General features: G+C 53.8%; 1 protein-coding gene across 2 annotated transcripts in view; it reads left to right on the top strand.

Moving 5' to 3' along the window:
- GSE1 (Gse1 coiled-coil protein) overlaps nucleotides 1-14,580 on the top strand; it is a 426,886-nt gene that overhangs the window by 317,385 nt on the left and 94,921 nt on the right. The gene's annotated exons all lie outside the window — the stretch shown is intronic.

Below are 14,580 nucleotides of genomic sequence, written 5' to 3'. Positions count from 1 at the left end.
CGCCCCCCTTCCTGCCGGGATTCCCTGGAAGGTTCTGTGTCTGCCGGCCGCCGAGGTCGGAGGAGGGGGCCGGGGGAAGCTCTAGAGGGTGGTTGGCGTGGCTTCCTGTTTTCCTAACCTTTTTGCGCGCTGACAGAAGCCTGCCCAGTAACTTTCTGTTTCGGGGCAAGTCGTGTTTTCAGCCCAAATGGGAGCGGAGGGGGTGACAGCAGGGGGTTTGGGGGAACCTCTCTTGAATTCATTTTATTTGGACTTTGAAACCTTAAAAATAATTGCATGTAGGCTAAAGGGAAGCTGGTGAGCTAGGGGTTTCTGGCGAGGAAGGTGGGAGCCTTGGGGATCCCTAGCACCCTACTCGCCACCGCGCTGCTCCCGCCCCTTCCCCCCCCCCCCGCCCGGCGGCCCCTCCCTCGCCCTCGGGGTCCGGAGCAACTCGCCAGGCATGCCCCCTCAGGGCCACGTGACCTGCAGGTCAGGAAGGCAGGTCTGCATGCGACCTTGTTCAAAAATGAGCTGTGTTTTTATTTTCCCTTCCTTCCTTTGAGAGTTCCATCTTCCCTGGGCGTTGACACAGTTCCCATGGAAGTTAGGGCATCCATGGATCTGGGGGTTGGGGAGACATTAGAGTGCTGTTGGGAGGAGAGGAAGTCCCTGGGCTTCTCATGTTAGGGCTTTTAAAATTCTGCAGAAGGGGCTTCGGTGGAGGTTTGTTTCTGAACTGTTTTGCTGGGGAAGGTGCACGTGGCCGTGTGTTGGGTTTTGTTTTTTTCTCTTCTGTGTTCAGAAGCCCCTTGACTTTGGCTGAGGCTCCCACAGGCCCTGGATTCCCTGGAACCCCTGGAGCCCCGGGGGAAGGAATGGGTCTGGGCAGGACCCAGCTTTGCTGGATCTGGCCCTGGCTGCCCTGAATTAGGGCAAACGTTTCCCCCAAGTTGAGAGTAGAGTGCAAGGGGGGGGGGGGGCGTGGGAGAGTGTAGGAAGGACTTTGTTCTGTGTGAAATCTGTGCAGTACTCTGTCTGAGTTTCCTTGTAGCTGTTTTAGGTCCCCCACCCTTCCCAGGAACTGATAGGGTCTGCATTTCAGTTCCTGTCTAAATCACTTTTATAGGAAGAATATTTTCCAGGGTTTTCCACTTTCTTTTTTATTTCTTTTGCCTTCACTGCCTGAAATGCAAATCCAGCACTTCCACTCCCTCCACACTGCCCTTACTTAACCCATCCCATCCAAATTAGAACCAGAATCCCCAATTGACAGAAGGGTTGTGTACCAACACAGGGCCCAGTCCTCCCGGGCTCAGAGCCGAATCCATGGGAGCTGGTGCCTGGTGAAATGCTCCAGAGCCCTTCGAACCCAAGATGTAGCTGACCATTCCTGCTATCCGCGGCTTCCCTGTCAGCCTCCCCCCTGGAGTGTGAGCTGTTGGAAAGCAGGGACAGTTCTTTCCTCTTTGCATCTGCAGCACTGCCTCCCCCACCCCACTCGCTTGCCTTGCCTTGCAGACACGCAGCACAGGTTTGTGGCAAGAATGAATCTTCTTAAGTACAGGGCATCTTAAAAAGCACAGGTGCTTGTAATCTACACTCCACTTCACCTGCCATTGGGTGGCTGCTGGCGCATATTTATTCATCAGGTGACCGATTTTCTATTTACACTGGGAGGCTCAGTAAGAAAAGGAGGAAGTGTCAGGCTAGGAAATTCAAAGCAATTAAGGGAAATCAGTCCTGGCTGGCGAAAACCCTCAGCGTCAGTACTGGACCCTAGGGAGGTCAGGAGTGTGGAAGGTCAGGGCCTAATTCAGTCTCCACCAAGGAAAGAGGTTTGTCCTCCGCTAGAGTCTTTTTTTAAAATCTCTGTACTAGGGTTTTGTACTTTATAATTTTGATGTAATTGTGTAGAGCAGTGATTTTCAACCTTTTTCATCTTAGAGCACACATAAACTAACTACGAAAATTTTGTGGCACACCTGCCCAGCCAGCGTGGCTCACTGCTTGAGCGTGGACCTATGCACCAAGAGGTCGCTGGTTCAATTCCCGGTCAGGGCACATGCCCAGGTTGTGGGCCCAGTCCCCAGTGGGGGGCGTGCAGGGGGCGGCCAGTTGATGTTGTTCTCTCTCATCAATGTTCCTGTCTCTTTCTCTCTCTTCCTCTCTCTCTGGAATCGATAAAGAAAAAAAAAATTTTTTTTTTTTTTAAATTCTGTGGCACACCAAAAAATACTTTTTTTTGCCGATTTGACAAAAAAATAATAATAATTTTGCCCTGGCCAGTGTGGCTCCGTGGTAAGAGCGTTGGCATGCCCACAGAAGGGTCTCTGGTTTGATTCCAGTCAAGGGCTACAGGTTTGATCCCTGCCCCTGTGGGTGCCATGCGGGAGGCAAACAGTAGATGTGAGACACATTGATGCCTCTCTCTTTCTCTCTCTTCCCCTCTCCCTCCCTCCCTCCTGCTCCTTTCCTCCTTCCCACTCTCTCTGAAAAAAATCAATGGAAAAAATATCTTCGGGTGAGGATTAACAAGACAAAACAAAAACTAAGTATAATTTGATTTATTCACACCAGATGGCTATTGCTGTGTTGGCTGTTGTCATTTTTTTATCTGACAATCTAAGGGAAAAGAGGTCAGTGCCCCTGACTCAACAGTCAGGTATTGCATGTTTTAAAAACTCTCACGGCACACCAGTTGAAAATCACCGGTGTCAAAGCTTGACCTGGAAGAACCATGGTCAAGTACTGTCGCTTCCCCGGGCTTCGGTCAGCTCAGATCAGGGGAGTAGCTGTAATCGTGAAAGGGGTGAACTGTTCCGCTTGATCACTGTCTGCCCCCCTGCAAGGGCTTCACAGGAATCTCCTGTAAATGACTCCCTCCCTGAGATGGGTGTCTGCCCATTTCACAGAGGAGGAAAGGGAGGCCCAGAGGAGCTCAGTGATTCGCCCAGCTTGGAAGTGGCGAGCTAGGACATGAAGCTGGCTGCTGCCCACCATACTGGCCAGTCCAGGTGCTGTGGCTCTGTGGCCTGTCTGGAGGCCTGATGCCCAGGTGCTCTCCAGCCTCTGGGACCTGGTTCTGTCCCCGAAGCCAGATCACAGCACAGTGTCTATAACTGCAGGGAGTGAGGGCCCAGAACCTGCCTATCCGGTCGTTATCCCAGTGGTTCAGTTGGGCTGGCAGCAGGCACGGCTCTTCCTGTTTGACAGGTGACAGGACTAAGGCTGGACAGTGGAGGTTTAAAGTTCAGCTCTGGCTCTTCTAAGACATGAATGACCTAGGGTGACTTGAGCTTTCTGGCCCACTTGATTTTCCCATTTGTGAAGTAGGATCCATAATCGTATCCATCTCAGTATTAGTGCAAAGCAGGGGTTGGCCATCCTGCTGTTTTTGTAAATAAAGTTTTATTGGCACACAGCCACACCCATTTTTTTTATGCATTGTCTGTGGTAGCCTTCCTGCTGCAACAGCAAAGTTAAGTCCTTACAACAAGGCCTGCCAAACCTAAAATATTTATGACCTGGCCCTTGACAGGGAAAGTTTGCCGACCTCTGGTTAGGAGATTAAATGAATGAATCCTTGCAAGGCATTGAGAATGGTGCCTAAAATGAAGTTAACACTAAGCAAGTGGTAGTTACAATAATTATTGTCATTAAGGTGGAATTATTTGCAGAAAGTTATAAGGCTTCTTAGTGGTTGAGCCTGGACTTGAACTCAGGTCTTTTTTTTTTTTAACCCTCACCCAAGGATATTTTTCCATCCATGTTCAGATAGAGTGGGAGGGAGGGAGGGAGAGAGAGAAAGAGAAACATCTATGTGAGAGAGACACATTGATTGGTTGCCTCCCACATGAGCCCGACCAGGGCTGGGGATCAATTCACAACCAAGGTATATGCCCTTGACTGGAATCAAACCCACGACTCCTTGGTGCTTGGGCCGACTCTCTAACCACTGAGCAAACCAGCCAGGGCTTGAACTCAGGTCTTTAGACTGGGCCCTGGGCCCCAGGACACAGTGTCTAGTCTGTGTGCTCATGCGCTGGTAGGGGGGCAGAGGGAATTGGTATCCCAGAAGGAGGCACAGGCATCTGTGACTGGAGCTGGGATGAGTGGGATCGTGAATCTTCTCGGACTTTCCTTCTGGGTCCCTGCGCCCAGTTACCCCTTTTCCTGAACTCCTCCCGTTTTTGAGCTCCAGGAGGGTGGGGACTGTGTGGTTCCTCCATTCTTGGCTCAGCGCCAGACCCATAATAACCATATTAAAAGTAAAAATAATGAGGAGGAGGAAGTGGCTACTTCTTATATGGTGCCCGTTCCGTACCTGACATGCTGTTAATGTCATCCCACTTGCCAGCTAAAGAAACTGAGGCCCAGAGGTTGAGGTCACACAGGCAGTAAATGCTGCCGTCAGGCTTTGACCCCAGGCAGTCTGGCTCCAGAGTCCCTGCCTAATAAATATTTGTTGAACTAGCGAGGGAGGGGATTGGCCGCTGGTGTTGGCGGTGGTGCCCTGCCGGTCCCCTATCTTGTTCCTGGAGTTTGTGAGGGTGGACTCCTCAGCTGTCAGCTGACCCCACCCAGTCCCATGCTGAACTCTGGGTGACCCCAGTCCCCCCTAGGGACGATCCTCTGCTGGAATCCTCAGTGAGGAAACTGAGGTTCAGAGAGGGCTGGGGCTTGGCCCAAAGCCACACAGCCTGCTTGTAGCTGCTCTTGAAGAAACTGGGTCTCCCCAGAACATTTTCCTTTTTACCCAGCTGCCTCCCAAAGGTCAGCCTGGCCTGGCCTGGGCCTGTCTCTACACCGTCTTTGACCTGCTTTTGAGAGCATTGGCCCTCCCCGGCCGGGAGCTGGGGGTGCCCTGGAGAAGTGAACCTTGGCCCAGATGGCCTGCGGGGAGCTGTCTAGATTTTACTTTTCACCCCCTCAGACTGCTTCCAGAAAGCCCCAGGGTAAGGCTGGGTGTGGGTCTCTGGTCAGGCCCCTCTGGGTGGCTGAAGGTGAGTACAGACCAGAATCATTGACCTCCTCCAGCTACTGGCTCTCAGGTCCCCTGGTGACACCTCAGAAGCTGAGCTAGGAGGGCTTGTCAGCGGTTGTCAGCTGTGACCAAGCATGCCCAGCTCTGGCTTGTCCTGGGAAGCTGCTGGGTCATAAGAAACCCATGGCTTTGGGAGGACTCCGGAACCACCCCGGGGCTGCTCTGGGAACAGGTCGGGCCCGATGGGATCTGAGTCAGATAAAAGGACAGCATTGCTATTTCAGTTGTGATTGAGAAAGCCGCTTATTTACAGCTCAGAAACTCAGCGGGGACAAGCATTTCGGCTCTCATCTAGCACTTTCCAGGCAGTCACTAATTAATCTTCGGGTACCCCTGAGAAATGGGGAGGGGCCGCCACATTTCCATCTGTCGGCTGGGAAAGCCAGGGGCCCTTTTGTCCCAGCTTCAGCCCAGCCCTTCTCCGATGGGCCTGGTCTGGTTCCCACCCCCCTGCTCAATTTGGTTCTCATTAAGGTTTTTTTCTTGCTTAAATGTGTTGTTCTTACTTCATGGGTGGGAATCTGATATCACCCCATTGGAAACTTTCCTGCTCCTTATCTTCTTGACTCTTGGAGTCAGGAGAAGTTTCTTTTAAGCTCTTGGAGCAAACAGTCATTATGATACCTGGATCCCTGCCCTAGAATGAGGCAAGGATGGTTCTCTTCCTTCTGTGCAGGAGGAAGTGGGGGGTTGGAGGGGCAGCTGGCCAGGGCCACCCAGCTCCCAGAGACAGAGCCAGTAATGGGAGGAAGTGTCTGGACTTGGGCTCCTGTTCCAAGGCCAGTGCTCCATGTCACTTGTCCATCTTCCCCGAGACGTGGACATGTACGAATGGAGCAGCCCCACTCCTTTGCAATGTCAAGTGCAAATGGGCCTCTCTAGTCATCTGGTCTACCTTGGCATTTTGCAGCTAAGAAGACAGAGACCTTGCTGGACCTGTGGACTTCTAATTCTTCTCCTTAGATTTTTGGTGTGTTGGTAGATGTGGCCTTTTCATTTACTAGGATACATCCTATTATACTCTACTTTGCAGGGGGAAAAAAAAATCAGGCTTTTATAACTCCTGAAAGTAGTCTTTCCCACAGGGCAGTGGATGCTCCCCTCATAGGGGGTCCTCAGCAAAGCAGCTTCTCATCCATATTGGAACTGTCTCTCCTTGGTGGTCTAGCAACACAATCAGAAATTTTGAAGGCTTGGGAGGGGGCCAGGGGGAGTACATTAGAAGGGAAAAGGGAATTTGGGGGTGAGGGAATAAAAACAGACGCAGCTTTTTTACAAAAGAGCTCCATATAGATTTAAAGTCCTTTTGTTAATTTAGAAACATAAAACCGTGTGATGTATAGCTTGGTTTGCTCGTAAAATTACTAAGTGTGGCATATTTAGAGCCATGAAAGCTTGGGGTAAAAGGGAAAAAAATCAGTGAGAATTTTTTTTTTACAAGCCTTTAGGGGAAAATGCATTTTTTCGGCTTTTTCCCACCGAGGCCAGGCCCTCCACAGCTCAGGCGGGGGCTGTAGTTGCCCTGAACCTGGATGGAGCCTGTGCTGGAAGCTCAGGGGGTGTTGGGGTGGGAGCTGGCAGGGTTGGAGTTGAGCCAGGCCCTATTCTCAGCCCCGTAGCCCGAGCCCACCCAGTCCCAGAGGCCAGGCCACACCTGAAGCCACGACCTTGAAGGGTCTGTGCTGCCCTGTCTTCCTCCTGCTCCTTCCCGCAGCGAGACAGGAAGCACCTTCTGACCAGGCCTGGACTCCTGCCCAGTGGGCATTTGGCCACTTGCTTAATGGTCTGTGGGGTTGGGAAGTCATGGAACATTGGGCTTGGAAGGGATCTCAGAGGTCAGGTGGCCCAACCCCTCCCTTGATTTGGTGGTCTCTTAGGGGGTCCCCTTCCTGACAGACCTGTTATGCTACCATAGGTTGTCAGAATGTTGCTTTTAAAATTTTTTTTTCTTTTATTGATTTGAGAGAGAGGGAGAGAGAGATAGAAACATCGATGAGAGAGAACATTGATTGGCTGCCTCCTGCATGCCCCCCCCACTGGGGATCGGGCCCACAACCTGGGCATGTGCCCTGACCGGGAATCGAACTGGCGACCTCCTGGTGCATAGATCGACACTCAACCACTGAGCCACACCAGTTGGGCTGAATGTTGCTTTTTACACAGAACAAGCACATGCATTTGACATCATTCTGTCTTGGGACACAGAGCACGGCCGTCCCCTCCTAGATATCAGCACCTGAGCTGGGCGAGGCCTGCCCCACAGGGTGCCCGGCCCTGCTCTGTGTGGACCAGGCAGGAGCAGTGAAGGAGGTTTGTGTCTCATCCTCAGGTTGCTTCAGGAACCAACTGGGCTCGAGATGAGGAAGGAAGAGTCCTGGGATCTGCCTTGATGGAGGAAATCCAGAAAGGCTCTGTGGAGGAGGTGGCATTGGAGGTGGGCCTTGGAAATGAGGGAGTGAGGCTGGGTGGAAGGAGGCCAGTACAGTGAGGAGGGATGAATGAGAATAGCCACGCCACTCTGAAAATACCTAGCATGTTACCTTCATTCGCCTCAAGCATGTTGAGAGCTTGGTGCTGGGCCACTCCTGCCCTGGGGGGTGGGGTTTGCAGATTGAGTGATCCAGGGTGACAAATTCTGGTGTAAGGGGCCTTTGTAGAATTTTTTGGGAGTGCAGAGGAGGCAGCGATTGGATTTGAGGTTGTGGAGGTGGTGTCCGAGAGGCCACAGAAAGGAAGTGACCTGGAGGGAAAACCTAGGCCTGTCACCCCTGCTGTGCACTGGAGAAGCAAAACCTTTGTTTCTGCCCTGCTTCTCAGCAGCGCCTCCTAGTGGAAGGGCTCTGAAGCCCGTGCATCTGGAAGAGTCTGGGGTGTCCAGAGAGCAGGGCCCTTTCCGGGCACGGAGCACCCAGGATAATGCCTCAAGCAGAAGAGCCATCACTTGCCATCGGTAGCTGTGGGCTCTTGGGCCTGCTCTGTGCCAGGCCCTGGAGGTCAGACAGATGCATCAGGACCAGTCCTTGCCCTCAGAGTGTAGGCAGGGCAGACAGGGCCCAGCTGGTGGGAAGTTAGTGGCCTTCACACTGGGCCTCCCAGGAGAGGCAGGAAGGATAGTTTAGGGGGGGAGGAGAGCTCAGCCAGAGTAGGAAATGAAGATCATGGATGGGTGTGAATTATATTCTGAATGTTATAAGGCCAGTGACATACACTTGATTCTGTTATAAGTGGGTGGGAATCCAGGGCTTTAAAGCAGCCAAGTTCATCTGATTATTCAACACGTGTTTATGACATGTAGGCACTGGCCCAGGCACATGGAAATGTAGCTGAAACACCCCCAAGGGCCATGCTTCTGTGGAGCACCTGTTCCAGCAGTGAGCACATTGTGCTTTATCCCATGAAGCAAGCCCTGGAGAAGAGGAGAGTGGAGGAGGAGTGGGGGTAGCTGGAGTGTGGGCAGAGGCTATTTTTTCTAGGGTGGCCAGAGCCTGGAAGAAAGGGATGTGTTAGCCCTGACAAGATCTGAGGGAAAGTGCTCAGGCAGAGGGTCAAGCATATGCAAAGGCCCTGAGGCCCCAGGATGTTTGTGTGGCCTTGTGGCCGCAGGGGTATGAGCCATGGGGAGACAGGTAGGACATGAGACTAGAAAGCTGGAAACAGAGGAGGGGGACTTCAGTGGACTCCTTGTCTGGCTGTGATAGATTCCAGGTAGACAGGGGGTAGCAGGGAGACTAACATGCAGGCTGGGCCAGATTGGCAGTGGGAGTGGGGGTGTGGGTGGGAGTCTGGAGGTAGAGATGGGTTGTCCTATCTGTGTTAAAAAGATGGCTCCCCTTATAGTGCCTGAGTCCTGCAGGAGGGCTGGCGCGGGGTGCCTGAGTGGGGTCTGTGAGCATGAGTGCTTGTCGTGACTGGTGACCTGGGGCAGCGAGTGGAGATAAAGGTAGAAAGTGGAGGCCGAGTGTGGGCTTACACCTCGGGTGGTTCCCAAATTGGGGTTCCCAGGCCAGCAGCACCGGCAGCCGCTGGAGCCATTTGAGGTACAAATTCACGGGACCCCCCCCTCCCCCGAGACTGCCGAGGCAGAAACCGTGGTGGGGTCGGCAATCTGTGTGTTCACAAGCCCTCCAGGGGATTCTCACGCTTGAGCAAGTGTGAAAACTCGTCTAACACTTTGGCCTGACTGCGGAAACTGTTGGGGTGACCAAGCCTCTAAGAAGTTTGAGAAGGGGGTTGTAATTTCCAGAGAAGTCCTTGGTGAGTGAAAGAGCAGGGATGTGAGATGCTTGTGAGGCCTCAGGCCAAGGAGGCAGGGGGGAGGAGAGGCAGGGAAAGTCCCCTAGAAAGAAAGTGGAAAGTGGGGTTTCGAGGTCCGCATTCCAGGAAGAGGTAGGTAATGGGCCGAGGTTCTGGGTGCCCTTGCAGGGTCTGTCCGGCAGGCTTGTCAGGTCCCGGTCAGCGAGCTGCTCCGTTGCTGCAGTGCTGGTAGGGGCAGGGACTCGGCACTGCAGTCTGTCCTGCGTCTGCTCCCCACTGGCTGGGTGGCTCGGGGTAGGTTACTTCCCTTCCCTGGGCCTCAGTTTCCTTGCCTGTTCGGTGGGGCCAGTGGTAGTGCCTCCCTCCTGGGATTGTTTTCGAGCATTTGCTGAGTTAATCTGCAGAAGCCCAGGCCAAGCCCTGTAGGACCATTAGCTTGGATTACTGTTTGGATTAATAGTTCCCAGCTGTGGGTTTCCTGCTGCCCGTGTCCTGGATTCTGGACTGGTGTCAGGAGAGGGAGCCCTTCCCCAGGGACCTGGCTGAGTCATTCTTGACGGGGGTGGAGGGTGGGATGGCCGGGGCAGGGCAGGCATGCCCATGGGGCCGGGAGGCCAGGGAGGGTCGATTTGCTCAGACTCCCGAAATGGCCGGCAGCCAGCGGGCCTGTGCACAGCGCCCCGGTCACAAGATGGCAAGTTCTAAATAAGTAAAGAAGAAATGGAATCGCCTTGATTAGATCGGCCTGGCCCCTTTCCCGCTGCCCCCCGCGTCATCAAAGCTGAATGGGGTGAGCCCCTGCCCCTGAGTCTTAGTGAATGGCGGTGGCGGTGCCCCACCGTCTTCAGTAGAGAGTTTCATTTTAATGAATTCCTCCTTCAACTTCCCCACCCCTCCAAGGACTCCAGTGTCACCCTCCAGCAAGCGCAGACCCCGCCGCCAGAGCCCAGGCAGACGGCACCTTGTCGCATACACTGGGGCCCGCTTTGAAGCTGCCCGACACTGGTCCCCACCCCCTTGTCACTCTTGTCCTATAATTCATTTAGGATTAGCTTTCAGACCTCCTCGACAGTCCTAACTTCTGTTGTCTTGGTAACTGTGTCAACCGTTTGCTGGTTTCCCCTGATTATCTGACAAGAGAAAGGGGGGCAGGCAGGGAGCAGAAAGGAAGGGGAGGAGGAGATAATGCTGGGTCTTAATTGAAGGCACTGGAGGGGCTGCGGTGCGCGGGGTGGGGGGGCTGGGAGGGTGGGGGGGGCTGCCTGTTGGAGAGCAGTTGGGGAAAGGCCTGGAAGAGGTGAGGCAGGGCCGCAGCTGTGGAGAGGGGGACAGTTCACACAGGCTTCTCACCAGCTCTGGGAATGAGTGTCAGAAGTATCATCAGCCTTTATGTCGGATCTTAAGGGCCCAGGGACAAAGGTGTCACTCCCCTTCCCCTTCATTTCCCCTTTGGGAAGTTTCGCTCACAGGCGGATTTCAGCGAATCTTGACTTCAGCCGCAACTGCCCGCCTGCATGAGCAGTTGCGGGCTCGTGGGTGGGTCTGCAGGGGACGAGGACACCCTGGGATGGAGGGAGACTTCATAGGCACACGTGGTTGTAAAACAGCGTTATTCAGTAATGCTCACGGATGCAGGAATTCAGAAAGGGCCTGGAGGGATCCGGCTAGTGTCTGCGCCCTGATGCCTGGGGCCTCCCTGATGCCTGGGGCCTCGGTGAGGAAGATGTGAAGGCTGGAGGCGATGCGGGCTGTTGGCTGGAACCTCAGCTGGGCCGTCAGCCGGAGCACCTCCGTTAGCCGGAGCACCTCCGTGGGGCTTGGGCTCCTTCACAACATGGGCCTCGGGGAACCTGTCCTTCTGATACGGCAGCACAGGGCTCCAGAGGCAGCTGTCCCAGCTCACGAGGAGGAAACTACATGACCTTGTGGGACCCAGCCTCAGAAGTCACATGGTGTCACCCAGGCCACAGTCCGTTCATTACAAGTGAGGACAAGCCCTCCCAGGCTCTCTTGGAGAGCAGCTAGGCTTTACCCTTTGATGGGGAGAAGCAAGGTGTTCGGAGAGCATGTGGGGTGGGAGATGGCGGTGATGTCACCTCTTTGGAAAGTGGTCTGTGGCACACACTCCACCCACCTGCCCTCTCCATTTCCAGGTGGAGAGTGACCTTGCCTTTACCAGGTGGAAAGCTCCATCCTTTCCCAGGCACAGCTTCTAAAGTCTCCTGAAGTCTGGCTCAGTGGTTGAGCGTCGACCCAGGCACCAAGAGGTCGCTGGTTCGATTCCCGGTCAGGACACATGTCCAGGTTGTGGACCTGATCCCCAGTGGGGGGCGTGCAGGAGGCGGCCAGTCGATGTTCTCTCTCATCGATGTTTCTATCTCTCTCTCCCTCTCCCTTCCTCTCTCTCTAAAATCAATAAAGGAATAAATAAGTAAATAAATCAATTAATTTTAAAAAGTGTCCTGAAGATGTGTTTTAGGGGGGGCTTCGAGCACAGGCCTTGGCCCTCTGATGGTCTCCCATGGCAGTGAGGTCCCTCAATGTGAGGTTCGCCAGCCCTGTACACATAGGGGTTTGTCTCTCAAGATAACGGCCTCGTTACGTGTCGCTGAGGAAAGACCAGCTTCCTCACCAGATCAATGAGCAGGCCAGGGTGCCTTTTGGGGAGCTGCTAATGAGCTATGTCTGATTTTTATGAAACTCCACTGTAAATTATTAATTTGTGCCAGAAATGAAAGTGTGGAACTAGATATGCTCATGAATATTCATCCTGGACTTTAGCTCGTGGGGTGGATCAGTGGCTAGAACAGCCAGCTAGACTCCTGACCCAGATGCGGGCGAGTTCCGCAGGAGGGGGAACCTGCCGCTGGTCTCCCTCAGTTTCTTGGTCTGGAGGTGGGGCTGATAACGCACGAAGCATGAGCACAGTTGCATCCAGACCCTCCCGGGACCAGCTTGAGAGAGGGGAGCATTAGCCAGGCGCTTCCTCAACCCCCAAGTTTCACAACAGACTGTTGGTGTTGTGGAGTTACTGAAGATGGTGATGCCTGTAGGAAAAGAGCCGAGGTCCCCCATTTCCCTGCCGCTGTTCCTCTCCAAAGTGTCCTCTCTCAGTGCTGGGGACCCCATAGAGGCAGGGGTTCCCTCTGATGAACACCCTTCGGTTCTGGTGGGATGTACTAGGCCCTCCCCCACATCTGAGTCTGTTCTACATAGTAAGGGAGCATGTCCAGCATGGCCCTGCTGGGCTCTGCGTCTCCTTAACAGAACCCAACTTCCAAGCATGGGAGCCAGTGCCCTGTCCATCGTGGGGCCTGACCTCTGCCCCTCCTCCACGCCTGCGTTCAGGCCGTTTCCACTGCCTAGGATGCCAGCTCAAAGGTCTGGAAGCCTTTGTGAGCTGACCCTCTGAAGACTGGTTATTCCTTCCTCTGCAATCCCAGGTTATAATAATCGGGAACAACCTTGCCACCTAGCTCTTTAATTTTAAGGGAGCATAGTGTGGTGGTTGAGTTCATGAACTCAGAAGCCATTTACTTCTTGTGAGATCTTGGGCAGGGTACTTAAATGCACTGTGCCTCAGTTTACTCATGTGTAACATGTAGAGGATTGTATTTCCTGCAGTTGCTGTGAGAATTGAAAGGGTTTTGTACATTTAACGTCCTTAGGGCGTGTAGCATGCAGTAGGTTCTGCGTAAGTGTTGACCTGCTATCGATATTATTGTTAGTGTGATTGTCATCATCATCTGATTTCCCTCTGGGATCAGAGCTCTGGGGCAGGCCTCCCAGGTACACAGAGGGCATTTGCTGATGACCGCAGTCTTGGGTTCATGTGTGTTTTCCCTGCTTCTTGGGAACTGATGACTTCAGTTCCTGCTGCCATCGGAGGGTCTCTGAGCTGCACTGGCCTTGTGTGGTTTTGGCGGGTCTCTCCTGGGGCTTATCACCTGTTCTCAGCCTGGACAGGCCCATTTGTATTATAGCCCCTGGAGACTGCCTCTGTGCATGGAGCTGAGGCCACTTCCTGCCTGAGCCCTGGGGGTGGAGGCAGAGGTTTCGGTCTCCACGCCTAGCAGAGGAGGACACCGAAAAATGAGGTTTCTGGCAGCTTCCGGGGTTACAGCCAAGATATGAACTGTGGCCCTGGCTGAACAGACTATTCCTTGCAGTGAGCTTTTCAGAGAAACGGCTCGCATGGGCAAGCTGGGCGGCCAGATGGGATTCACTGTCGCATGTCTGAGTCCCAGACTCACAGGCTGGTTCTGAGGCCTCCTCCAGGTTGGAGGAGTTCTGGATGGCCTTGGCACCTGGTCAGTGTCTGCCTTCGAGGCCTTGGCATCCGGGGAGATCCTCAGAGCCCAGGGTTGTGGGAGGCTGCCAAGTGTGTGGTTGTGGGAGGGCCTGTGCAGGGGGAAGAGAGGCCTCACACTTGACCCCACCTCTGCCAGTGATTCTGGGAGGCCTTCAGGGTCCTGCAGGTGGGCCGTTGGCAGGCTCTTGGAGAACTGACACCTGCTGTGTGACAAAGCTGTGGCACTTGATCCCTGCCTGCAGAGAGGTTCATGAAAAGCATGTGAGGTTTTACTTGGCTTATTGAAACCAATAACTCCACCTGCCTGCTTTTCATCTTGGTTTTTCATGCCTTTGACTCAGGGCTCTGTCACCTCCCAGGTGCTCAGGCTAGAAGAGAGGCAGCCAGCGTGTCAGACCGGTGGGGCAAGCCGAGGGGAGGGACTAATAAAGCAAATAGCCCACAACCAACTTTGTTCTCCTTGCCCTGGTTTGGAAAGAGACGTTGGCTTCTTGCAACTGCTGGGTGCCAGGCCCCGGGTGGGGCTGAGAGGAGGACCGAAAGTAAGTCACAGGTCATGCCTTCGAGGCCCTCCTGGCCACCCGAGGAGGAGAAGGGCACAGCCATGAGTGGACTACACGCTTCCGGGCCTTGGGAAGATGCAGACAGCTCCCGGGGCTTGGAGGATAGAAAGTTCCCATTTGGCTGGAACAATCTGAGAGGGCTTCCTGCAGGAGGTGGTATTGGGAGCAGATTCTGAAGAGTTGGTGGGTTTTGAAAAGGGGAGATGGGGGAAGTTTGGAGGGAGGAGACACAAATTGTACCGTGCACTCAAATGACCTGGGATGTTATGGGGCAGGTTTTGATTCAAGTGGCTCGAGGTGGGCCCTGACAGGCCACATGGGGACTTTCTCTCCCTTAGGCCGCTGAGGTCATCTGCACCTTCCCTGGGCCCAGGTGGCACTGATGTGGTTGGTCCATGGGCTGTACTTGGAGTATCTAGGGGCTA

Source organism: Molossus molossus, unplaced genomic scaffold (genome assembly GCF_014108415.1).
Source record: "Molossus molossus isolate mMolMol1 unplaced genomic scaffold, mMolMol1.p scaffold_m16_p_21, whole genome shotgun sequence".
NCBI classification, from domain to species: domain Eukaryota; kingdom Metazoa; phylum Chordata; class Mammalia; order Chiroptera; family Molossidae; genus Molossus; species Molossus molossus.
This window is presented reverse-complemented; position numbering and strand designations above follow the sequence as displayed.